This window comes from Ornithorhynchus anatinus, chromosome X1 (assembly GCF_004115215.2).
Source record: "Ornithorhynchus anatinus isolate Pmale09 chromosome X1, mOrnAna1.pri.v4, whole genome shotgun sequence".
Classification (NCBI taxonomy): domain Eukaryota; kingdom Metazoa; phylum Chordata; class Mammalia; order Monotremata; family Ornithorhynchidae; genus Ornithorhynchus; species Ornithorhynchus anatinus.
The window spans coordinates 116295889-116319664 of NC_041749.1; the positions used below are offsets into that span (position 1 = coordinate 116295889).

The 23776-nt window shown below is 49.0% G+C and overlaps 2 non-coding genes across 2 annotated transcripts; one reads left to right on the forward strand and one right to left on the reverse strand.

Annotated features, from left to right (window-relative positions):
* The first annotated feature begins 11778 nt into the window (after window positions 1-11778).
* Window positions 11779-11916, forward strand: LOC114807083. The gene has a single exon (XR_003755136.1). It is a non-coding gene; the product is annotated as a small nucleolar RNA SNORA7 (small nucleolar RNA).
* Window positions 11917-17183: 5267 nt separating this feature from the next.
* Window positions 17184-17321, reverse strand: LOC114806908. The gene has a single exon (XR_003754961.1). It is a non-coding gene; the product is annotated as a small nucleolar RNA SNORA7 (small nucleolar RNA).
* Between the last annotated feature and the right edge of the window lie 6455 nt (window positions 17322-23776).

The following is a 23776-nucleotide window of genomic DNA, read 5'->3' on the forward strand; positions in this document are numbered from 1 at the left end:
AAAGGAAAAGAGCGGAAGGTCCACTAATGTTCAGAAAATCCTGGTTGCTGGAAATGAGCAACTTGCAAAATGTTCCACAATTTAAATTCTTTTAGTTTTGTTCCCCTTAATCCCTCAGCAAAAGCAAGCACTTTTTGTAATAGAACTATTCCATTCCTCCACTCTGACTTGTCATTTCAGCACCCTCTCCCTCCCCTCTTCCCCCCTTCCCCTCAAGCCCCCACAGCCAGTTTTCAGTGCTTCTCCACTTTCCAACCATCTCCTTATATAGCCTCACATGGCTCCCGCAGCTGCCGGGGTCAGCCTGTCCCCACAACCCAGAACCTGCCTGGCACAGCCTCAGTCCCTCATACACAAGGTGGGTATTGTATAGGAGATAATACTTCTTTGCTTTCTGCTGGGCCTTTCCCGGCGCACCTCTCCCACCCCCACCTCCCGCACACGCACCCCAGGCCCCCAAGGCCCATTACACATCCTTCAGACAGACATCTTATCGCCCATCTTAAGACAGCGCCCCTTCCTCCTTGGGGCCTCCTCAACCTGAAAGCGTGGCCTGAGCTGACCCTGAGGAATCTGATCTTCTCCCTGTTGTGGCCCAGAGTTGGTGCATTCTCAGCCCACATTGAGCAGAGCCCTGGCTATAGGGAGGGAAGAGAAGACATGTTCCTTAGACTGTGAGTCCCATGTGGGATAGGGACTATGTTCAACCTGATTATCTTGTGTCTATTCCCAGTGCTTGGTACCTAGTAAGCCCCTAACTAATGCCATCATCATCGTCTCTTCCATTAAATCTCTCTGTTTTGGGAGGACCCCGGCTGATGGAACCCAGGAGCTCTGCTAATCAGACCCACGATACCCTTCCTCACCTGGGTTGAACCCAAACCTCTCCTACCGCCATGGTCAGACTTCCCCACTCCTCTCCCCCATTTCAACTGAATGAGGGTCTACTGTAGGCAGAGGTCTGCATTATGCCCTAGGTGGGCTTACAAAAGAAGTGAACGATTCGTTCCCTGCCCCCGAGGAGTTTAGAATAACAATAATAATAATAATAATAATAATTATGGCATCTCTTAAGCACTTACTATGTGTCAGGCACTGTACTAAACGCTGGGGTTGATACAAGCAGATTAGTTTGGACGCAGTCCCTGTCCCGCTTAGGACTCACAGTCTCAATACCGATGAGGTAACTGAGGCATAGAGAATAATAATAATAATCACAGTATTTGTTAAGCACTTATTATGTGCCAGGTACTGTACTAAATATTGAGGTGACCACAAGCAAATGGGGTTGGACACTGTCCCTCCTCTTGCCTATTGTGTGACCATGGTCAAGTCACTTAACTGCTCTTGGCCTCGATTTCCTCACCAGTAAAATGGGACTTTTTAATGGTGTTTGTTAGGGCATGTCAGGCATTGTACTAAGCACTGCTCACCTCTTCCAGGAAGTCCTCCTTGATTATAAGGGTTCTCTATAGATCCAGGACCAATGAATTAAAAAGTCTGTATAATAACTCCTGTCTAAATATATTGGAGCATTCTTAAGTGGATTATGGGCAAATAGACAGCAGGGGCTATGTCTACCCTGTGGCACCTGTAAATGGATGACTTGAATTTACTGAGTCCTTACCGTGTGCAGAGCACCATACTAAGCACTTGGGAGAGTACAATATACCAGAGTTGGTAGACGTTCTCTGCCCACTAGGAGCGTACAATCTTGAGGGGGGGACAAATGTTAAAATAAATTACAGATATGGACATAAGTGCTGTGGGGCCGAGGGTGGGGTGAATAAAGGGTACAAATCCGATGTCAGGGCGCCATAGAAGGGAGAGGGAGTAGGGAAAACGAGGGCTTAGTCCAGGAAGGCCTCTTGGAGGCGATGTGATTTCTGATCGGGGACACCTGATCAGGGTCGGACTGCCTCTACCCAGCACCCTCTACGCCTATCAGCCTTCTTGCCCACAGTTGGCTCCATGGGGACCGTGCAAGAGCACAAATCATCACCTAAAAATGGCAAAAATGACTCAGGGGCCTAGGCGGAGCTTAAGTAGGGTGGGACATCCGTGAGTGGGGCTGCTTGAATGATGTCACTACGGAGCCGGAAACAGGGTGAGGCAGAAGTGAAGTCTCCATGTTAGTTTCCTTTCTTCCCTCCCCCGGAAATGGTCTGGTTCTCTCAGGCCCAAAAACCTTCTGGGTGAGGTATGATTCCATCTTCTGGACAGGTTCCCTGTGGAGAATATTCCTTTCATAACCCAGCAAGTTTCCCTGTCTTGGCGAATTCCTTCCAAGGCTGCTTTTTCCTCAGCTCTAAGGCCCGTGAAGCAGCCATCCCCAGCATGCACTGCTTCCTGACCACTGCCATCCCCTCACCCCACCCCCTCCAGAAGGTCAGCAATCGACCTTGGAGCGGATGGGGCCAGTAGCTCCATCCTCCAGGGAATGGGCGGGGGAATGTTGGGCAGAGGCTGGAGGCCAAAGCCCATTCCTATTTGGCTTGAGTTCCTTGTGGCCACGGTCCCTCAGCACCCCCTCTCATCCCCCAAAGGAGCCGTCTTCTTTCCCATGGATGGAAAGGAAAGCTCCTTCTTTGACGAGCTTTTCTCTCCTGCCCTGACCGGCTCTATATTTAGGCAGCGATTTGCCACTTTCCAACAGGGGCTGTGCCCAGAGATCAGTTGGCTCCCTCCTTGAGCCAAGGTGCTTGGTTCCTTCCAGATTTTCCCCGTTGAATGAGCTGTGGGGGAACTGCCGCCTCAGCAGATGGGAGATGTATGAGCCAAGGCTCAGGTCAGCCACGCTGACCCTTCTCCATGTCTCCCTTGTGGCCTCTCCCAGGGCACAATCTTTCCATTTAAAGGGTAGCATGGCTTAATGGAGAGAGCACAGGCCTGGAAGTCAGAAGGCCATGGGTTCAAATTCCAGCTCCATCACTTGTCTGCTGTGTGACCTTAATAATAATAATGTTGGTATTTGTTAAGCACTTCCTATGTGCCGAGCACTGTTCTAAGTGCGGGGGTAGACATAGGGGAATCAGGTTGTCCCATGTGGGGCTCACAGTCTTAATCCCCATTTTACAGATGAGGGAACTGAGGCACAGAGAAGTGAAGTGACTTGCCCACAGTCACACAGCCGACAAGTGGCAGAGCTGGGATTCGAACTCATGAGCCCTGACTCCAAAGCCCATGCTCTTTCCACTGAGTCCTCTTTCCAAGAAGCGACCTTGGGCAAGTCGCTTCACTTCTCTGTGCCTCAGTTACCTTATTTGTGAAATGGGAAGGGAGACTGTGAGCCCCAGGTGGGGCAGGGACTGTGTCCAACCCGATTTGCTTGTACCCTCCCCAGCGCTTAGTACAGTGCCTGGCGTATAGTAAGCGGTTAACAAAATACCATCATTATTATTATTATTATTACAACCAGATAACAGACGCATTTCCTGCCCAAAAGGAGATTACGGTCTTGAAGGGGAGCAGATATTCTGCTCCTCTTCCCCTGATCTCCACCCCCCTCCCCCCAGTCCTTTCACCACCACCATTCGTTCATTCATTCAATTGTATTTTTTGAGAGCTTACTGTGTGCAAAGCACTGTACTAAGCAGTTGGGAAAGTACAATACAGCAAAAAAGAGAGACAATCCCTGCCCACAACCAAGCTGACAGTCTAGAGGAGGTTCCCCACCAAGTTCTCCTCTGACCAGCTGGCCTGGGAGCCTGGCAACCTTCGGCCCATTTGACCTTTCCTTCCTAATAATAATAATGGTATTTGTTAAGTGCTCACTACGTTCCAGGTACTGTTCTGAGCTCTTAGAGAGATACAAGATAATCAGGTTGGACACAGTCCCTGTCCCTCACAGGGTTCACAATCCTCATTTTGCAGATAATAATATTAATATTTGTTAAGCGCTTACTATGTGCCGAGCACTGTTCTAAGTGCTGGGGTAGATACAGGGTAATCAGGTTGTCTCACGTGAGGCTCACAGTTAATCCCCATTTTACAGATGAGGTCACTGAGGCACAGAGAAGTTAAGTGACTTGCCCACAGTCACACAGCTGCCAAGTGGCAGAGCTGGGATTCGAACTCATGACCTCTGACTCCCAAGCCCGTGCTTTTTCCACTGAGCCACGCTGCTTCTCCATGAGGGAACTAAGGCCCAGAGAAGCGAAGGGACTCGTCCAAGGTCACACGGCAGACAAGTGGCGGGGTCAGGATTAGAAGCAGCGTGGCTCAGTGGAAAGAGCCCGCGCTTGGGAGTCAGAGGTCACGGGTTCTAATCCCAGCTCTGCCACTTGCCAGCTGAGTGACTTTGGGCAAGTCACTTAACTTCTCTGTGCCTCAGTTACCTCATCTGTAAAATGGGGATTAAAACTGTGAGCCCCACGTGGGACAACCTGATCACCTTGTATCCCCCCCAGCGCTTAGAACAGTGCTTTGCACATAGTAAGCGCTTAACAAATACCACCATTATTATTATTATTATAATTATTATTCTGACTTCCAGGCCCGTGCTCTATCCTCTAGGCCATTATGCTTGCCGGTGCCCATCTGGGGCCCGCCCACATCCGGGACTTCTGTCCTCAGGGACAATGGAGGGAAACTGAGGGCCAGAGTTGGGACCCTGCCTGCCTCTGCTGCCTGGGCTCCACGTTGCTGCGTGGCTCAGTGGAAAGAGCTTGGGCTTGGGAGTCAGAGGTCATAGGTTCGAATCCAGGCTCTGCCACTTGTCAGCTGTGTGACTGTGGACAAGTCACTTCACTTCTCTGGGCCTCAGTTCCCTCATCTGTAAAATGGGGATTAAGACTGTGAGCCTCACGTGGGACAACCTGATTACCCTGTATCTACCCCAGCGCTTAGAACAGTGCTCTGCACATAGTAAGCGCTTAACAAATACCGACATTATTCTTGGGAGGACACTGCCTCCCAGTGGACATACCTGCAACAGCAACAGCGGGCATCAGTGCGGCCCTGGGCCTCGATTAGCCACTCAATCGTATTTATTGAGCGCCTACTGTGTGCAGAGCACTGTACTTGACGCTCACCCTGCGGGGCCAGAGCACGGTGGGGGTGACAGAGACAAGAATCCAGCGGAGCGGTGTCCGTCCTACCATCCAGATTCTCCAGAGCCCAAGATCGAGGCTGGGAGAGAGCAGCCGGGGTCCGGGGAGCCGCTGAGCACAAATGGGTACATGTGTGGGCATGGAAGGGTGTGTGCCTGCAGCAAAGCAGCATGGTGTAGCGGCTAGAGCCCAGGCCTGGGAAGGAAAACGTCAGGAGAAGCAGCATGGCCTAGTGGATGGGGCACGGGCCTGGGAGTCAAAACGTCATGGGTTCTAATCCCCGCTCCGCCGCTTATCTGCTGTGTGACCTTGGCCAAGTCACTTCGCTTCTCTGTGCCTCAGTTACCTCATCTGTAAAATGGGGATTGAGACTGTGAGCTCCACGTGGGACAGGGACTGTGTCCAACCCACTTCACTTGTATCCACCCCAGCACTTACTACAGTGCCTGGCACATAGGAAGTGCTTAACCAACACCATAATTATCATCATCATTATTACTATTGTGATGGCATGTAGGGCAGAGCAGCTCTGACAAGCTCTTGGGGCCTTCAGTCTGGAAGTCTTTCATTAAAAATGGTATTTCCCAGCTTCGTTTTCCAAGAGACCCAGTTACTCTCTCCTCCCTCACTGCTCCACACCCCTCTCTCCTTGATACCTCTCTCTTTCTCTCTCTCTAGGGCCAGGACACTGACGGGCTGTTCCCCACTCCTCACAGCCACCCTCTCCAGCTCCTCCTCCTTCCCACCTTGGCCAGGAATAGTTGGAGGCCAGAAGCCCTCTATTGGCCTGATTAATAAGAATGATAATAATAATAATAATAATAATAACAGTAACTCTGTGTCAAGCACCGGGAAACAGAGAATCAAAGTGGACACAGTCCATGTCCATTTTACAGATGGGGAAACTGAGACACAGAGAAGTAAAGTGACATTCCCAAGGTCACATGGCAGGCAAGCTGGAATTTGAACCCGGGTGTCCTGTTGCTCAGGCCTGTTTTTCTTTCCACTAGGCCACACTGCTTCTCCCCCATTTCCCAAGACCGTTTGCCCTGATCCCCCTTGATAAGAGATGAGTGGAGCCTGTTTTCCTCAATTCCGCAAGGCCCAGGCATTCGTAATTCCTAACTTGTTTCGCTGGCCCATGGCTGCCGGAGGCCTGCGGAAGGAATCCCAGATCTGGAGACTCTCATGGGAACTAGGCCATGCAGAAGCAGCATGGCCATCCGTTACCAAGACCTGCCGGTTTCACCTTTACAATATCGCCAAGATCCGCCCTTTCCTCTCCACCCAAACGGCTACCTTACTGCTACGGGCTCTCGTTATATCCCGGCTAGACTACTGTGTCGGCCTTCTCTCTGATTTCCCTTCCTCCTCTCTCGCCCCGCTCCAGTCTATTCTTCACTCCGCTGCCCGGCTCATCTTCCTGCAGAAACGATCTGGGCATGTCACTCCCCTTCTTAAAAACCTCCAGTGGTTTCCTATCAACCTCCGCTCCAAACAAAAACTCCTCACTCTAGGCTTCAAGGCTCTACATCACCTTGCCCCTTCCTACCTCTCCTCCCTTCTCTCTTTCTACCGCCCACCCCGCACGCTCCGCTCCTCTGCCGCCCACCTCCTCACCGTCCCTCGGTCTCGCCTATCCCGCCGTCGACCCCCGGGCCACGTCCTCCCGCGGTCCCGGAACGCCCTCCCTCCTCACCTCCGCCAAACTGATTCTCTTCCCCTCTTCAAAACCCTACTTAAAACTCACCTCCTCCAAGAGGCCTTCCCAGACTGAGCTCCCCTTCTCCCTCTACTCCCTCTACCACCCCCCCTTCACCTCTCCGCAGCTTAACCCTCTTTTCCCCCTATTTCCCTCTGCTCCTCCCCCTCTCCCTTGCCATCCCCTCAGCACTGTACTCGTCTGCTCAACTGTATAGATTTTCATTACCCTATTTATTTTGTTAATTTTGTTAATGAAATGTACATCGCCTTGATTCTATTTAGTTGCCATTGTTTTTACGAGATGTTCTTCCCCTTGACTCTATTTATTGCCATCGTTCTCGTCTGTCCGTCTCCCCCGATCAGACCGTAAGCCCGTCAAACGGCAGGGACTATCTCTATCTGTTGCCGACTTGTTCATTCCAAGCGCTTAGTACAGTGCTCTGCACATAGTAAGCGCTCAATAAATACTATTGAATGAATGAATGAATGAAAGAATGAATGAATAGAGCTCAAGTTTGGGAGGCAGAAGGACCTAGATTTTAATCCCAGGTCCGCCACTTGTCTGCTGTGTGACCTCAGGAAAGCCGCTTCATTTCTCTGTGCCTCAGTTACCTCATGGGTAAAATGGGGATTAAGACTGTGAACTCCATGTGGGTCGTGAACTGTGTCCAACCTGACTCTCTTGTATCTACCCCATAACTTAGTACCGCTCCTGGTACATAGTAAGTGCTTTAACAAATACCATTTATAAAACAAACAAACCTGGAGCCTCAGCTACTCATTCCCCCTATCTTACCCAAGCTGTCCCTTTAATTTGAAACACCTGCCCTGAATCTTTCTGCTAGCTCCTCTCCATGGAGCCACAGGGCAACTTCCTCCAGGAAGCCCTCCCAGATCCACCCCATTCCTCCTTCTCAGCTCCCTCTTGGGTAGGCTTGTCTGCAAGAACACGGGTTTGGGAGTCAGAGGACAGGGGTTCTAATCCCGGCTCTGCCACTTGTCTGCTGTGTGACCTTGGGCAAGTCACTTCACTTCTCTTTGCCTCAGTGACCTCATCTGTAAAATGGGGGTTAGAACTGTGAGCCCCACGTGGGATAACCTGATTACCTTGTATCTACTCCAGGGTTTAGAATAGTGCTTGGCATGTAGTAAGCACTTAAATACCAGGATTATTATAATTATTATTACTGGAGAGGAGTATACTGCTGTCTGCCTGCCCTTGTCTTCTCCACTAGACTACAAACGCACTGGGGGCAGGGAACATGTCTACCAGCTCTGTTGTCTCATACTCTTCCAAGTGCTTAGTACAGTGCTCTGCATACAGTAAGCGCTCAATAAATACTACTGACAATTAGACTGAGAGCTCCCTGGAGGTCCGGGCTGTCACCGTACTCTATGTGCCTGTTTCGGGACTCCGTCCAAGATCCCACAGCAGGCAAGTGGCAGAGCTGGGATTAGAACCCAAGTCGTCCTACTCCCAAGCCAGGGCTCTTTCCATTAGGCTAAACTAGGAACTGGGCTGTTTGCATACGTCTATATGCACACATGCACACAAACACATCCTCTGTGTCCACAGACTCATCCAGATGTTGGCCAACCCCATGGGCCCCAGGTTCTGAACTATCCATGAGCTTGCACAAACATAGACCCATTTACACACGAGTGAATTCACAAATACAATCAACTCTGGATTAGCCACATGAATGGAGGGGAGCAGTGGTGCAGAAAATGCAAACCAACAGATAATCCAAAATGGGAGAGGTAATTTGGGTTCCAGCCGGGTAGTGAGGCAACTCTGAGGAGGGGAAGGCTGGTCTGGGTTATTAGAGGCTGGAGAGAACCCTGAGTGGAGACTGTGTGCCCCGCCTTTGTCAGGGAGGGAATTATTATCATTAATAATAACAATTATAATAATAATAATGGTATTTGTTAAGTGCTTACTATGTGTCAAGCGCTGTTCTAATCGCTAGGGTAGATAAAAGCTAATCAGTTTGGACACAGACCGTCATTCATTCATTCATTCGATCGTATTTATTGAGCGCTTACTATGTGCAGAGCACTGTACTAAGTGCTTGGAATGTACAGTTGGGCAACAGATAGAGACAATCCCCTGTCCCAAAGGTTGGCTCACAGTCGCTTGCCAGCTGTGTGACTTTGGGCAAGTCACTTAACTTCTCTGTGCCTCAGTTACCTCATCTGTAAAATGGGGATTAAAAATGTGAGCCCCACGTAGGACAACCTGATGACCTTGTATCCCCCAGCGCTTAGAACAGTGCTTTGCACATAGTAAGCGCTTAACAAATACCACCATTTTTAATCCCCATTTTCCAGATGAGGTAACCGAGGCACAGAGAAGTGAAGTGACTTGCTCAAGGTCACACAGCAGATGAGTGGTGGAGCTGGGACTAGAACCCAGGTCCTTCTGACTTCCAGGCCCATGCTCTCTCCCCTAGACCATGCTGCTTCACAGGCACATCACAAGGTCAGAGCCAGTGAGAAATGATAAATCGGATTTGGGTCACCTAGAGCATCCCTCGGCATGGTGCGTAGCACATAGTAAGTGCTTAGAAATACCAGTTATTTGAATTATGATTATTATTATGGATTATCCACTCCCGGCCAATCGAGAGATGGCAGTATCCACCCACCCATTCAACCCTGCACTCAGTTCCTGAGCGATCTACCAGGTGGCCTGTCACCACCACCATCAAGTATTTATCAAGAACACCCTGGGTGTCTGGCTCACTTTACTAAAGCCCGATGGGGGTGCAGGGAGAGTGTGGAGCTGACACAGTCCCTGGCCAGGACCTGCCAGTCCAACAAGCTTCCCTCCAGGTCCTCAGTAAGGGGCTCCACAGGGGGATGCCTGAACTCTCGCTATCCGAAGCCCCCCGTGACATCTCTGGAGGCTGAGGTAGCCTTTGGCTTGCTGCCAGACTTCCTGCAGCCTTAAGCTCCATCTGCTCCCAGCCAGGACTGAGACTGATCAAAGCTTGGGCTTGCCGTCGACAGCCAGCGGGGCTGCCTGGAAGTTTTTTGGTTTTATTTTTGTTTTTTAAAATGATCTTTGCTAAGTGCTTACTTACTATGTGCCAGGCACTGGGGTAGATACAATCCAAGCAGGTAGGACACAGCCCCTGTCCCACACAGGGCTCACAGTCATTCATTCATTCATTAGTATTTATTGAGCGCTTACTATGTGCAGAGCACTGTACTAAGCGCTTGGAATGAACAAGTTGGCAACAGATATAGTCCCTGCCCTTTGACGGGTTTACAGTCTTAATCCCCATTTTATAGATGAGGGAATTGAGGCACCGAGAAGTGGAGTGACTTGCCCAAGGCCACACAGCAGACGAGTGAGACCAGCAGAGAAACAGCATGGCTCAGTTGAAAGAGCACGGGCTTGGGAGTCAGAGGGTGTGGGTTCTAATCCCGGCTTTGCTACTTGTCTGCTGTGTGACCTTGGGAAAGCCACTTAACTGCTCTGTGCCTCAGTTTCCTCATCTGTAAAATGGGGGTTGACTGTGAGCCCCACGTGGGACAACCTGATTATCTTGTATCTTCCCCAGTGTTTAGAACAGTGCTTGGCAGGTAGTAAGTGCTTAACAAATACCATTATTATTATTATTATAAGTGGCAGAGCTGGGATTGGAACCCAGGTCCTCCGACTCCTGGGCTGTGCTCTTTCCACTAGGTATACTACTTCTGTTCAGAAGCTTGGGGCTGGGAGGGGGGTGTATATAATAATTAATAATAGCAATTATGGTACTTGTTAAGCACTTACTATGTGCTGAGCACTGTTCTAAGCGCTAGGGTCGATACAAGTTAATCAGGTTGGACACAGTCTCTGTCCCACATGGGGCTCCCAGTCTTAATCCCCATTTTACAAATGAGGTAACTGAGACCCAGAGAAGTTAAGTGACTTGCCCAAGGTCACACAGCAGATCTGTGAAAGAGCCAGGATTAGAACCCAGGTCCTTCTGACTCCCAGGCCCGTGCTCTATCCACTAAGCCTCGCTGCCCAGGACCACCAGATTGCAGCCAAATTCTTTTGGGGAGTGCGGAACACCACCCCCCACACCATCTCTCCAGGGTCCTCAGACCAGAGAGGACCTGGCATGCCCGCCCTAGGGATGCTGCCGATGAGCAAGGATTCCCCAGGTGGGACTGGTACTGGCCTGATCCGCGCTGGCTCGGGTGACATGGTTCTGCAAGGAGTTCGTTGGAATCTGGCAACCATTTAGCTCGGTGCCGACAGGTCGCTAGGATGGAGGGCCATGGGAAATAAAGACAGTAAAAAACAGTGGTCTACCCACAGTAAGCACTCAATAAATGCAAGTGATTGACTGACAGGAAGACAGACGTCCCTCCAGGGAAATGGACTCCCCTTCCCTTGGTTAGTAAATTCTTTCTGCTGCCTAACCTCAATTCCTCCTCCTGCAATGCTTCCCATCAGGGGATCTGGAAAGGGAGCCATCTTGGGTTTCGATACCAGACTTGCCTGAGGATGGGAAGAGGTGGAACTTGACATGCCAAGTCAGATGAGGGCATCCTTATTCCCCTTTGCGGGGGCAGTATATTTGGGGGCAAGAAGGATCACAAGTTATGAACTGCCCCCCATGTTACGCTTCACTGATGGCATAGGAGACAGCAATAAGCTGTTCCTTTGTGGTTAACAACTCTAATTCTTCAATGTCCCAGACTAGAAAAGCACTCCAGAGAAGTACGACCATCATCACCATCATCGGTATATATTACCCAATATATTGTCCATCCGTGTATATTGAAGCTTATGTGCACTTTGTTGTTGAATTGTACTTCCCAAGCGCTTAGTACAGTGCTCTGCACACAGTAAGTGCTCAGTAAATACAATTGAATGAATGTGCAGAGCACTTACTAAGCTCTTGGGAGAGTACTATACAACAGAGTTGGTAGACACATTCCCCGCCCACAATGAGCTTCCAGTCTAGAGGGAGAGACAGACATTAATATAAATAATTTATATATATGTACAAAAGGGCTTCCCCTCTCAGGGTCGCACCTGGAGAGTTTCCAGTCCTCTACCAGACTTGACAATGGGAGGGAGAGTCAAGCAGAGGCATACCCATTCCATTCCTAGCTTGGGCAATGGCCAGCGAGTGGATGGCAATCTGCTACAGATCAAAACTCCCCTGTGCTGGGCAGCAGCAGCCCGGGAGAGAGTCGAGGGTGGAGAGTCAAGTTTACTGCACGGAAGGAGGCAATGGTAAACCACTTCTGTATTTTTACTAAGAAAACTCTATGGTTACACTGCCAGAATGATTGCAGAGGGAGGTGGGGTGTTCTGGGAGAGACGTGTCCATGGTTCCATGTGTCCATGAGAGACGACTCGACAGCATAAGACAAGACACAGGGGCTGTAGGGTTGAGAGTGGGGTGAATGCCACACGCCCAAAGGTCACAGATCCAACTGCATAGATGATGAAGAAGGGAGGGGGAATCAGGGAAAAGAGGGTTTGATTGGGGAAGGCCTTTTGGAGGAGAGGTGACTTAAATAATGCTTTGGAGTTGGGGAGAGTGGTGGACTGGTGTACATGGAGTGGGAGGGCGTTCCAGGCTACGGGGAGGATGTGGAGAAGGCGTCAGCAGTGAGATAGACGAGATCAAGGCATAGGGAGTAAGCTAGCGCTAGAGGAGCAAAGTATATGGGATGAGCTGTAGTAGATCAGTGAGGTAAGGTAGGAGGGGGCAAACTGATTGAGTGCTTTAAAGCCAATAGAAGAAGTTTCTGTTTGATACAGAGATGGACAGGCAACCACTGAAGGTTCTTGAGGAGTGGGGAGACATGGACCGAACCTTTTTTAGAAAAATGATCCTGGCAGCAAAGTGAAGTATGGCCTGGAGTGGGGAAAGACAGGAGGAGGGAAGGTCAGTGAGGAGGCGGATGCAGTAGTCAAGGCAGGATAGGATCAGTGGTTGGATTTTTTATGGTAATTGTGAAGCACTTACTCTGTGCTAGGCACTGTACTAAGTGCTGGGGTAGATACAAGCTAATCAGGTAGGACACAGTCCACGTCCCACATGAGGTTCACAGTCTTCATCTCCATTTTACAGATGAGGTAACTGAGCCACAGAGACGTTAAAGTGATTTGCCCCAAGTCACATAGCAGAGACAAGAGGCAGAGCCAAGATTAGAACCCAGCTCCATCTCACTCCCAGGCCTGAGCTCTTCCCACAAGGCCATGCTGCTTCTTAATAGTAATAATAATAATAATGATAATAATTTAAGCACTTACTAAGTGACAAACACTAAGTGATAGTTGTGTGTCTCTCCTGAGTCAGAAGGATCTGGGTTCTAATTTTGGCTCCCCCACTTGTCTGCTATGTGACCCTGAGCAAGTCACTTCACTTCTCTGTACCTCCATTACCTCGTCTGTAAAATGGGGAGTAAGACTGTGAGCCCCATTTGGGATATGGACTGTGTCAAGCCTGATTATCTCATATCTAATCCAGCAACTGGCATACAGTAAGCATTGAACAAATGCCATTTTAAAAAAAACACTTTAGTGACGTTTAACAGCATTTTTAGGTTAAACAGGACTTCATAAAGCCTCCTAGCAGACTAACTCCTTCTGGACACCGCTGGACACCTTTGAATTTTTCTTTCCAACACAGTTATATTCTCCAATCATTTTTCTAAATTCACCTGCTTTTCTTGAAAATTGATGCAAGAATTCTTCATTCCCAAATCTTAGCTGGATTGTTGAGATTCAGTGAGGTCCTCATTGGACAATGATTCTTCTAAGTGAGATCCAATGAGCCCACCGCCGTCCGCATCGATAATTCCTAAATTAAGCTGCTTCTCAATTTTACAGCTTCTTTAATTATTTTCTCAGGGGTCTCTTCCATGGCTTGAAAACTGAGGGCAGGGCTTCCTCCAAGATCTCTTCCTTGTTGATTGTTCAATCCCAGCCCAGGGAGTACCAGTAATACCATTTATTTAGTACCCACAGGGAGTTGGCACTGTAATCAGCAAGTGGCAAGTACAAAGCAAGAGAGTGACATATTCCCTGCCCACAATCACTCGATCAATAATGGTATTTACTGAGCGCTCACTGTGTGAAGAGCACTGAACTAAGTGCTTAAGGAGAGTCCAATACAACAGAGTTGGTAGTTGTTCCCTGCCCACAAGGAGTCCAGAGGAGAAGACAGACATTAAAATAAATTACAGATGTGTATATAAGTACCATGGGGCCGGGATAGTATCAGAGTGCTTAAAGGGTACAGATCAAAATGTATAGGTGGTATAGAAGAGAGAGGGAGTAGGGTAAATGAGGCTTTAGTCAGGGAAGGCCTCTTGGAGGAGATATGATTTTAATAAGGCTTTGAAGGTGGGGAGAGTGGTGATCTGTTGGATATGAAGGAAAAGGGAGTTCCAGGCCAGCGAGGATGTGGGCGAGGGGTCAGCAGGGAGATAGATGAGATCGAGGTACAGTAAGTAGGTTGGTATTAAAGGAGCAAAGTGTGGGGGCTGGGTTGGAATAGTAGATCAGCGAGGAAAGATTAGGAGGGGGTGAGCTGACTGAGAGCTTTAAATCTGATGGTAAGGAGTTTCCGTTTGATGTGGAGGTGGATGGGAAATCACTGGAGGTTCTTGAGGAGTGAAGAGATCCCGACTGAATGTTTTTTTAGAAAAATGATCCTGGCAGCAGAGTGAAGTAAGGACTGGAGAGGGGAGAGACAGGAGGCAGGGAGGTCAGTGAGGAGACTGATTCACTCTGTTGCCCAGATCATTTTTCTAAGTGGAATATGATAAGTGCTTGGATCAGCATGGCAGCAGTTTGGATGGAAAGGGATTTTAGCGATGTTCTGAAGGTAGAACCTACAGGATTTGGTGACAGATTGAATATGAGAGTTTAATGAGATAAGAAAAGGATGTTGCAAAAATTTGGGGCTTGTGAGGCAAAAAGGATGGTGGTGCTGTCTACAGTGATGGAAGAAACAGGGGGAGGGAGGGTTTGGGTAGGAAGCTGAGGAGTTCCATTTTGGACATGTTAAGTTTGAGGTGTCAGTGGCATATACAAGTAGAGATGTCCTGAAGCCAGGAAGAAATGAGACTGCAGAGAAAAAGAGAGGTTAGGGCTGGACAGGTTGACTAGGGAATCATCTGCAGAGAGATGGTAGTTGAAGCCATGGGAGCGATGAGTTCTCTAAAGGAATGGGTGTAGATGGAGAATATAAGGGGACCCAGAACTGAGCCTTGGGAGACTCCCACAGTTAGGGGGTGCAAAGCAAAGGAGGATCTAGAGAAAGATGCTGAGAAGTGGCCAGAGAGGTAGAAGGAGGAAGACAGTGTCAGTGAAGCCAAGGTTGGATAATGTTTCCAGGATTAGGGGGTGGTCCCCATTGTCAAAGGCAGCTGAGAAGTTGAGGAGGATTAGGATGGAGTGTGGGCCATTGGGTTTGGCAAAAAGGAGGTCATTGGTAACCTTATAGAGGGCAGGTTTCATGGAGAGAAGCCAGATTGGAGGGGATGAAGGAGAGAATTGAAAGAGGCAGTGGAGGCAGCAGGTGTAGATAACTCACTCAAGGATTTGGGGGAGAAATGGTAGCAGCTTCCACTCTAATGTGGGAGGAGGCAAGGAGGGATGTACTGAGCTGCAGCATTCAGCTGAAACATCAGGCCAGTCGGGCTTTTGCATGGGGTCAGGTGACAAACAATAGCCGTTGTATCCCTGGGATGTTCAAATCATGGTGGGGTTCATTCATTCATTCATTAATCATATATATTGAGTGCTTACTGTGTGCAGCGCACTGTACTAAGTGCTTGCGAAGGTGCAGTACAACAATAAACAGTGACATTCCCTACCCACAATGAGCTCACAGTCTAGAGTGGGGGAGACAGCAATACAAATAAATAAAATAACCTGGAGTTATGTAACCTAGAGTTAGAACCTGGAATAAGTATACCCTAGTTGAGTGTGTTGTGGAATGGCTGTGGTCTCGGGGTGTCCCTCCCTCCCTCTCTTTCCATAGCTTTAGTATTATAATCAAGAACATAACCCCATCACTTGGGTCAGGCCCACGACCCACTCAACCCAGAGTTTGGTATCCATAGCAACAGGATGCTCGGAGGACTCACACAATGGTTGCCCTCCTGGATACCCATCCTCATGGTAAGAGATAGAGAACCCAACATCTCTAATTTTTCTAGTGATCTGCTACTGGCTGTTCAACCATCAATTTATCCAAATCCATCTTGGACCTGCTGATATTTCTGGCAAGTGCCACTTTCTGGGGTAATGAATTCTAGGGAAAGTGATGTTTCCTTCGACTTGTTTGGAATCAATCACTTTCCAGCTCCAGTTGTTGCCCCTTCGGCTTGGTGCCGGAGGATTTGGGGAACAACCCCTCTGTGTTCCTGGAGGAGATGGTCTTTGAGTTGTGATTTAACAGAGAGGGGGAGAGGAAATGATGGACATGAGGAGGGAGGCTGTAAAGGACAGCATGAGTGAAAATTCAGGGATGGGGACAAGGAAGAGACCGGGACAGAGAGTCCTGTCTGGGATGTATCAATATCAGCAGAGTCTACAGTAGAAAAGGAGCTTGGCCTAGTGGAACAAGCATACTCCTGGGAATCAAAGGACCTGGGTTCTAAACCCAGCTCCACCAGTTGTCTGCTGTGTGACCTTGGTTAAGTCGTTTAACTTCTCCATGCCTCAGTTACCTACCTCATCTGTAAAATGGAGATTAAATCTTACTCCCTACTACTTAGACTGTTAGCCCCATGTGGGATGGGGACTGTGTCCAATCTGATTAACTTGTATCTGCCTCAGTGCTTAATACAGTGCTTGGTACTTAGTAAGTCCTTAACCGTACCATAATTCTTCCTATTATTATTATCATTATTATTTACTAAATGCCTGATGCTTAGAAAACAGTGGACTAGAATTTGTCAGGCGGTGAGGCTTACAAAAGAAGTAAAAGATGTGATCTCTGCCTTAGAAGAATTTACAATCTAATGGAGGAGAGAGGACATAAATTGATAAATGTGCCACAGTGAAAAATGAGAAAATAGATGTAAATAAAAGACACAAGTGAATGGATTAATAAGGAACAGCTGAGAGGTAACCGATGAGACCACATGACTATGAAGGTGAAGGTGTTAATCAGGGAAGACTCCCTAAATGAGGTAGCCTTTAAGGGTGGGAGACTTAAAGAGAGTCTTGTCTTATGCCATCAAGTCGTTTCCGACCCATAACAACACCACGGACACATCTCTCCCAGAATGCCCCGCTCTCCATCTGCAATCGTTCTGGTACTGCACCCATGGAGTTTTCTTGGTAAAAATACGGAAGTGGTTTACCATTGCCACTTTCCGTGCGGTAGACTTGAGTCTCTGCCCTCGACTCTCTCCCATGCCACTGCTGCCCAGCATGGGTGAGTTTTGACTTGTAGCAGATTGCCTTCCATTCGCTAGCCACTGGTCAAGCCAGGAATGGAATAGGTATGTCTCTGCTTGACTCTCCCTTCCGTAGCCATGACTGGTAGAGTACTGGAAACTCTCCAGCTGCGACTCTGAGAGGGTAAAAAAGATGGTTAGGGCCTTGCTTTTGTGGAGCTAAAGGGTTAGGGCATTTCAGGCAGGGGGAGAGACATGAGCAATGGGCTGGAGGCAAGAGAGTTGAGTGCATGGTTGGGGTGGAATGGGAGAGAACAGTTAAGGAAGAGAGAGCCATCAGGTGGAGAGCCTAGAAGTTGAGGGTCAGGAGTTTCCGTTTTATAGGAGAAGCAGGGGGAGCCATTAGACATTTCAAAGGAGAATGATGGGCTCTGATTGTCATCTGAAATGATCCAAGCAGTCTGTGCAGGACCAACCTACGAAGGGGGAAGCTGGAGGCAGGGAGGTGGGGAAGGAGGCTGCGGCAGTCAGTAATCTAGTCGGGCAGTGACATAAGGCTTGGACCGGGCTGAGGTGGCCATAAAGGCAGAGAGGAAGGGGTGGAGCTCTGAGTTGCTTGAGAAGCAGTATGGCCTAATGGAAAGAGCACAGGCCTGGGAGTCAGAGGCTCTGGGTCCTAATCTCAGCTCCACCACTTGTCTGCTGTGTGCCTTTGGACAAGTCACTTAACTTCTCTGTACCTCAGTTACCTCATCTGTAAAATGGGGATTATGGCTGTGAGCCCCTCAGGGGACATGGATGGTGTCCAACCTGATTAGCTTCTATCTACCCCAGCACTTAGTAGTGCCTGGCACAAAGTAGTCACTTAACAAATACCTTTTTTTTTAAGAAAAGGAAAACCCAGCAGGGTTTAGCAAGTAATCAAAAGTGAGAGCTGAAAGTGAGTGAGGAATCGTGGATGACATCAAGCTTCCAAGTTTGTGAGCAAGGAAGATGGTGGTGTCTACAGTAATGGGATAAAGTTAAGAGGAAGGAAGGGCTAGGAGCAAAAATGAAGAGTTCACTGTATTGGGAAATAATAATAATAAAAAGTATGGTATTTGTTAAGTGCTTACTATGTGCCAGGCACTGTACTAAGCACTGGAAATGAGAGCAGACCGGTAGATTGGGACCCACTGACTGGGAATCAATGTCATGGTCAAAGCAGTGCTCATGGAAGACGCGTGGAAGATCATTTTAGCTGTGCTACTGAGAAACCTATTTGACGGAAACAGGATCTCATCCTGGTTGAAGACTGGGATCTTTAGCTCGGCTGAAACCTCTGGTTTCCTGCAAAGATAGTTCTTAATTTTATTTTTCTCCCTCTGAGGGTAGCAGAATTGGGAATTTGCTCGTAATAAGGACATGCTGAATCCCAGCATCAGAGACAAGAGTGAGGCAATATGTTTATAAATCAGCACTTGAAAGGTTCAGCCCAGCCTACCACCTGGCTGGTTTTTTTGTTCTTTTTTTTTTAGAGGATGGAAAAAGTTTAATAGAAAAAACCAATAATCCTATGATAAGACAGGAGAGAACTGGAGCGTGGCCTTGGGCTGCGTTCCTTCCTTCGTGAGATTGTGTGTGTGATTGCGGCAAGAGAAGCAGCTGTGGGTTTCACCTCATGGAACCATTTCTCAGCTCTCCCAGGGAAAGGACAGGGTAATCGCCCAGATATTCTAATTACACGGAGCAGTAAATCACTGAGAAATTTTAAAGTACCTTAAATATCACAACAAAGACTAATTAACGAACACCATTACCTTACTAGGCTGCCTCTCCCCTCTCTGGGTTTCTAAAGAGCTTATCCTCCCAGGATCTCACTGCTCCTAGCCTCAGAAAGATAGCATCTTGGGGAACCTCTAGAGGTCATCTGATCCAGGCCCCTGCCTCTGGGCAAGGTGGTGGTGTGAGGTGGGGGGGATCCATTCTTTCTTTTTTAAGATCCTGGGGAATAGTGCTTCCACAGTCTCCCTTGGCTGTCTGTTCTAGTGTTGACTCCCCAAGGCAGTCAGAAAATCCCTCCTCTAGTCTAACCCAATTAGGGCAGCCATTGAAGCAACCCTGTGAAATTCTGGACGCCCGTGTGACGCTAGGCATTCAGCACAGCGTGATGACATGACCGGGGCCATTTTGTGGAAGTAGGGCAATTTTGCATGATCCTACAGTGTTGCTTCGAGGAGGCCCCAACCCACTCCATCCTCCATTTGCCTTAGAACAAATTTTCTAACCAGATCTATAAGCATCCTCATCATCAGTGGTATTTACTGAGTGCTCACTGTGTGCAGAGCACTGTACTAAGCACTTAGGAGAGTACAAGAGAGTTGGTAGACACATTCCCTGCCCACGAGTTTACAGTCTAGAAAGAGCTTACAAGCTAAACAGGTTGGACATTGTACTCTCCCAAGTGCTTAATAGAGTGCTCTGCACACAGTAAGCACTCAATAAATATGATTCATTGATTGACACAATCCCTGTCCCACATGGGGTTTGCGGCCTTAATCCCCATTTTACGGATGAAGGAACTGAGGCACAGAGAAGTTAAAAATGATTTGCCCAAGGTCACACAGCAGACAACTGGTGGCGGAGCTGGGATTAGAACCCAGGTCCTCTGATCCCCGCAGGCCTGTGCTCCTTCCATGCTGGGCTATGCTGCTTCTCACACTGATTTCATCTGCATCCAGGGCCCCTGTGGTATTATGTCTCCCATCACCGTGGGTTGTTGGCTCATGTCACACACATTGTTCCAGCTTGGGATACCTACCTGGTCTCAAGGCACATCACAGGGAGAGAGCCCAGGCAGAGGAAGCAGCATGGCCTAGTGGATGGCGTTTCCAGATCCATATCCCTGGGGGCAGGGATTGGGCCTTCCAACTCTGCCACGTTCTCTCTAGCATTCAGTATGGTGCTCTGCTGGAAGCGTTCGAAAAATACTATTGACTGACTGATTGATGGACTGAGCCATCGATCCCAAGCAGGGAACTGGACAGCTGAAATCCAGACTGCCAGGGTTAAAACTGGGTGATTGACCATTCCTACCCCAATTGTGTCTTATGGTAATAATAATACTAATAATAAGTGCCAGGCACTGTACTAAGCACTGGGGTGGATACAAGTAAATTGAGTTGGACACAGTCCCTGTCCCACCTGGGGCTCACAGTCTCCATCCCCATTTCACAGATAAGGTAAATGAGGCACAGAGAAGTGAACTGACTTGCCCAAGGTCATACAGCAGACAAGTGGTGGAGCCAGAATTAGAATCCATGACCTTCTGCCTCGAAGGCCCGTGGTCTATCCACTATGCCATGCTGCTTCTCCGTTCCTCTGCTTTGGCTTCAAGTCCACCCTCAGCTTTCCCTTCTTCAAATCGAAAGCACCCCACTTCCACATGCTATGAAGTGTTCTGATGTTCTTGGGAAAGAGCCCCTGTCCTTGAACTTTCATTTATCCTAAGTACTATTATTAGTAGTCCATCGATTGTATTTGTTGAGCATTTACTGTGTGCAGAGCACTGTACTAAGCACTTGGGACAGTACCATTAATATAAATAAATAAATTGCAGCTAAGTACGACTCAACAGCATAAGACAAGATAAGACGTGAGTGCTGTGGGACTGAGGGAAGGGTGAATAAAGGGTGCTAATCCAAGTGCATGGGCCGTGCAGAAGGGAGTGGGAGGAGAGGAAGTGAGGGCCCAGTCGGGGAAGGTCCCTTGGAGAAGATGTGCCTTCCATAACGCTTTGAAGGTGGGAAGAGTGATCGTTTGTCAGATACGAAAAGGGAGGGCTTTCCAGGCCAGGGGCAGGACGTGGACAAAGGTCGGCAGTGAGGTAGATGGGATCGAGGTACAGAGTGAATAGGTTGGCATTAGAGGAGCGAAGTGTGGGGGCTGGGTAGGAGTAGGAAAGGAGCAAGGTAAGGTGCTGGTGGTTCTACAGTGAAGTCAGGGGATTTCCTGGGCAGCAGCCAGGACACTGGTTTCATTACAGCTCAGACCATCACTCCCTTTTCTCACTTCCTTTGCCTCTAGAGGGGTCCCTAAACAGGACATCTCTAGACTGTAAGCTCATTGTGGGCAAGGAACGTGTCTGTATATTGTTGTAATGTCCTCTCCCAAGAGCTTAGTACAGTACTCTGTACACAGTGAGCTCTCAATAAATACGATTGATTGACTTCCTGTCCTGGCCCTTCTAGGACTCCTCCAGACCCAATTCATTCATGCATTCGATAGTATTTATTTACTGGCCTGACCCATTGGAATTCCAGGAGCCTGAGCAGCTTCCAAGCCATTTCCCAACCTGCTCCCAGTTCTGAGTACCCATTTCACCCCAGAACCCACTCCGGGCTCCCGCTCTGAAAAGCAGGGACGAGCAGGGTATTCGAAGCCTGGATCTGGAAGCAGAGGTTGGATGGGTACCTAATACATGCAGATTTATGCAACCAATTATGCAAATGAAATGGAAAGAGCTTAGGGAGTCAGATGCTTGGTCCCAGAGGAAGATGAAACATGCCTTTCTGAGCTGGGCAGCCTCTGAAGACCTACTGCAGCTAATCAATCAATCAATCAATCAATCACGTCCTGCACAGGAGCTGGGGAATGGCCCATGATTATTTAGCATTTTGATTCGCCAATCATGATAATCCTGTAGCGCTCTCATTTAGCCAAAGTGTTTTCACATCAATGATCTCTTTTTACCCTCACGCATCCTGTGAGGTAGGAAGAGGCAGGTATTTATTATCTCTATTTTGCAGATGAGGAAACAGACCCAGAAAGGTTAAGCGCAGCCTAATGGAAAGAGCATGGACCTGGGAGTTAGAACACGGGGATTCTAATCCTGGCTCGGCCCCTTGCCTGCTGTGTGACCTTGAGCAAGCCCCTAAACTTCTCTAGGCTTCAGTTTTCTCATCTGTAAAATGGGGATAAAATTTCCATTCTCCCTCCTTCCCCCAGACTGGGAGCTCCAGGTGGGACAGGGACTGTGTCCAACCTGATAATCTCATATCTTCCCCAGTGCTTAATACAGGGCTTGGCACAGAGTAAACACTGTAACTGAGGCACAGAAAAGTTAAGTGACTTGCCCACAGTCACACAGCTGACAAGTGGCAGCGCCGGGATTCGAACTTATGACCTCTGACTCCCAAGCCCGGGCTCTTTCCACTGAGCCACGCTGCTTCTCTACAAATACTGTTAATATTATCTTTATATAGCTTGCCCAAGGTCACACAACAAGCCAGTGGCAAAGCTAGGACTTGAACCTATGTCTTCTACTACTAATAACCTCAGAACCTGGCGCTCGGGAGCTCCAAGGGTTTGGCAAACATGATCTCTCCTTCGTCTTTACCGTGACCTGGGTGGGAAGGGAGGCAAGGCAGCAAGAATCTTCTGTCACCTCAGAGCTGTGCTCAGCATATGGCAGGTTTGGTGCTCACCACAGGATCATCACCATTTGTGATGGCTTTCTCTCCCCACCCCTGCTGTTGCCTGGGGATAGAGGCAGGTGCAAGGCAGGGTGTGGGGCCCGGAGGAAGGACGTAAGGAAAAGAGATGGGGGAGGGGTGGGAAGGGCATAGGTTATACCATAGACCCATAATAATAACAATAATAATAATAATAATAATGATAGCATTTGTTAAGCACTTACTATGTGTCAGGCACTGTTCTAAGCACTGGGGGAGATGCAAGGTAATCAGGTTGTCCCAAGTGAAGCTCACAGTCTTAATCCCCATTTTACCAATGAGGGAACTGAGGCACAGAGAAGTTGAGACTTTCCCAAGGTCACATAGCAGACAGGTGGCGGAACCGGCATTAGAACCCATGACCTCTGCCTCCCAAGCCCGTGCTCTTTCCACTGAGCCACGCCATAGGTACCCAGGTATGGTCCTGCCCACTTTACCTGGGGGCGGGGGGGGGGGGGCAAAACGAAACACAGGATAACACAGAGAAACACCCGAGGTTACCCAGCACTTCAGTGGCAGAGGCAGAATTTAGGGGCAGAATTTAGTCCACCCTAAAGGTGTCAAGCTGCAAAAGTGGGGGAGGGGAGTCCCGAGTTGGCCAGGTGAGCAGGGTGGGGAGGGGGATCTGGGGGGCCCGGCTGGGATTGAAGCCCTAAGGGAAGGAAGGGGAGGGGGAGCTGGGGGGACCTGTACTCTGACCTAGAGAAAGGGAGCCAGGGGAGATCTGTCGCTAGAACACCTGCCCACCCCCTCCCCCTTCTCTCCTCTCCTTGAGAGGAACAAAGACCTGTTTTCCGGAGCAAAGTCTACCGCAAGCCGAGCGATAGAGAAATGCTAATACTCCCGGAGATGGAGACCAAGCCCAGCAGGGCGGCAAGGGAAGGGGGGGGGGGGGCAAGGGAGGGAGAGGTGGGGACAGGGGGGACAGGGGGGAGGCAGGAGGGGCGGAAAGACAAGGAAAAGAGAGGCAGGGGAGAGGGACAGAAGGGGAGAAGCAAGAGGGACGGAGAGGAAAGCAAGGGAGGAGGGGAAGACGAGAGGGAGAAGCAAAGGAGGGGGAGCAAGGAATGGGGAGAGAGAGGTAAAGGAGGGAGAGACAAGGGGGAGCTCAGCCATTAATGAAGCCCTGCCTCCATCGAGGGGTGTGGG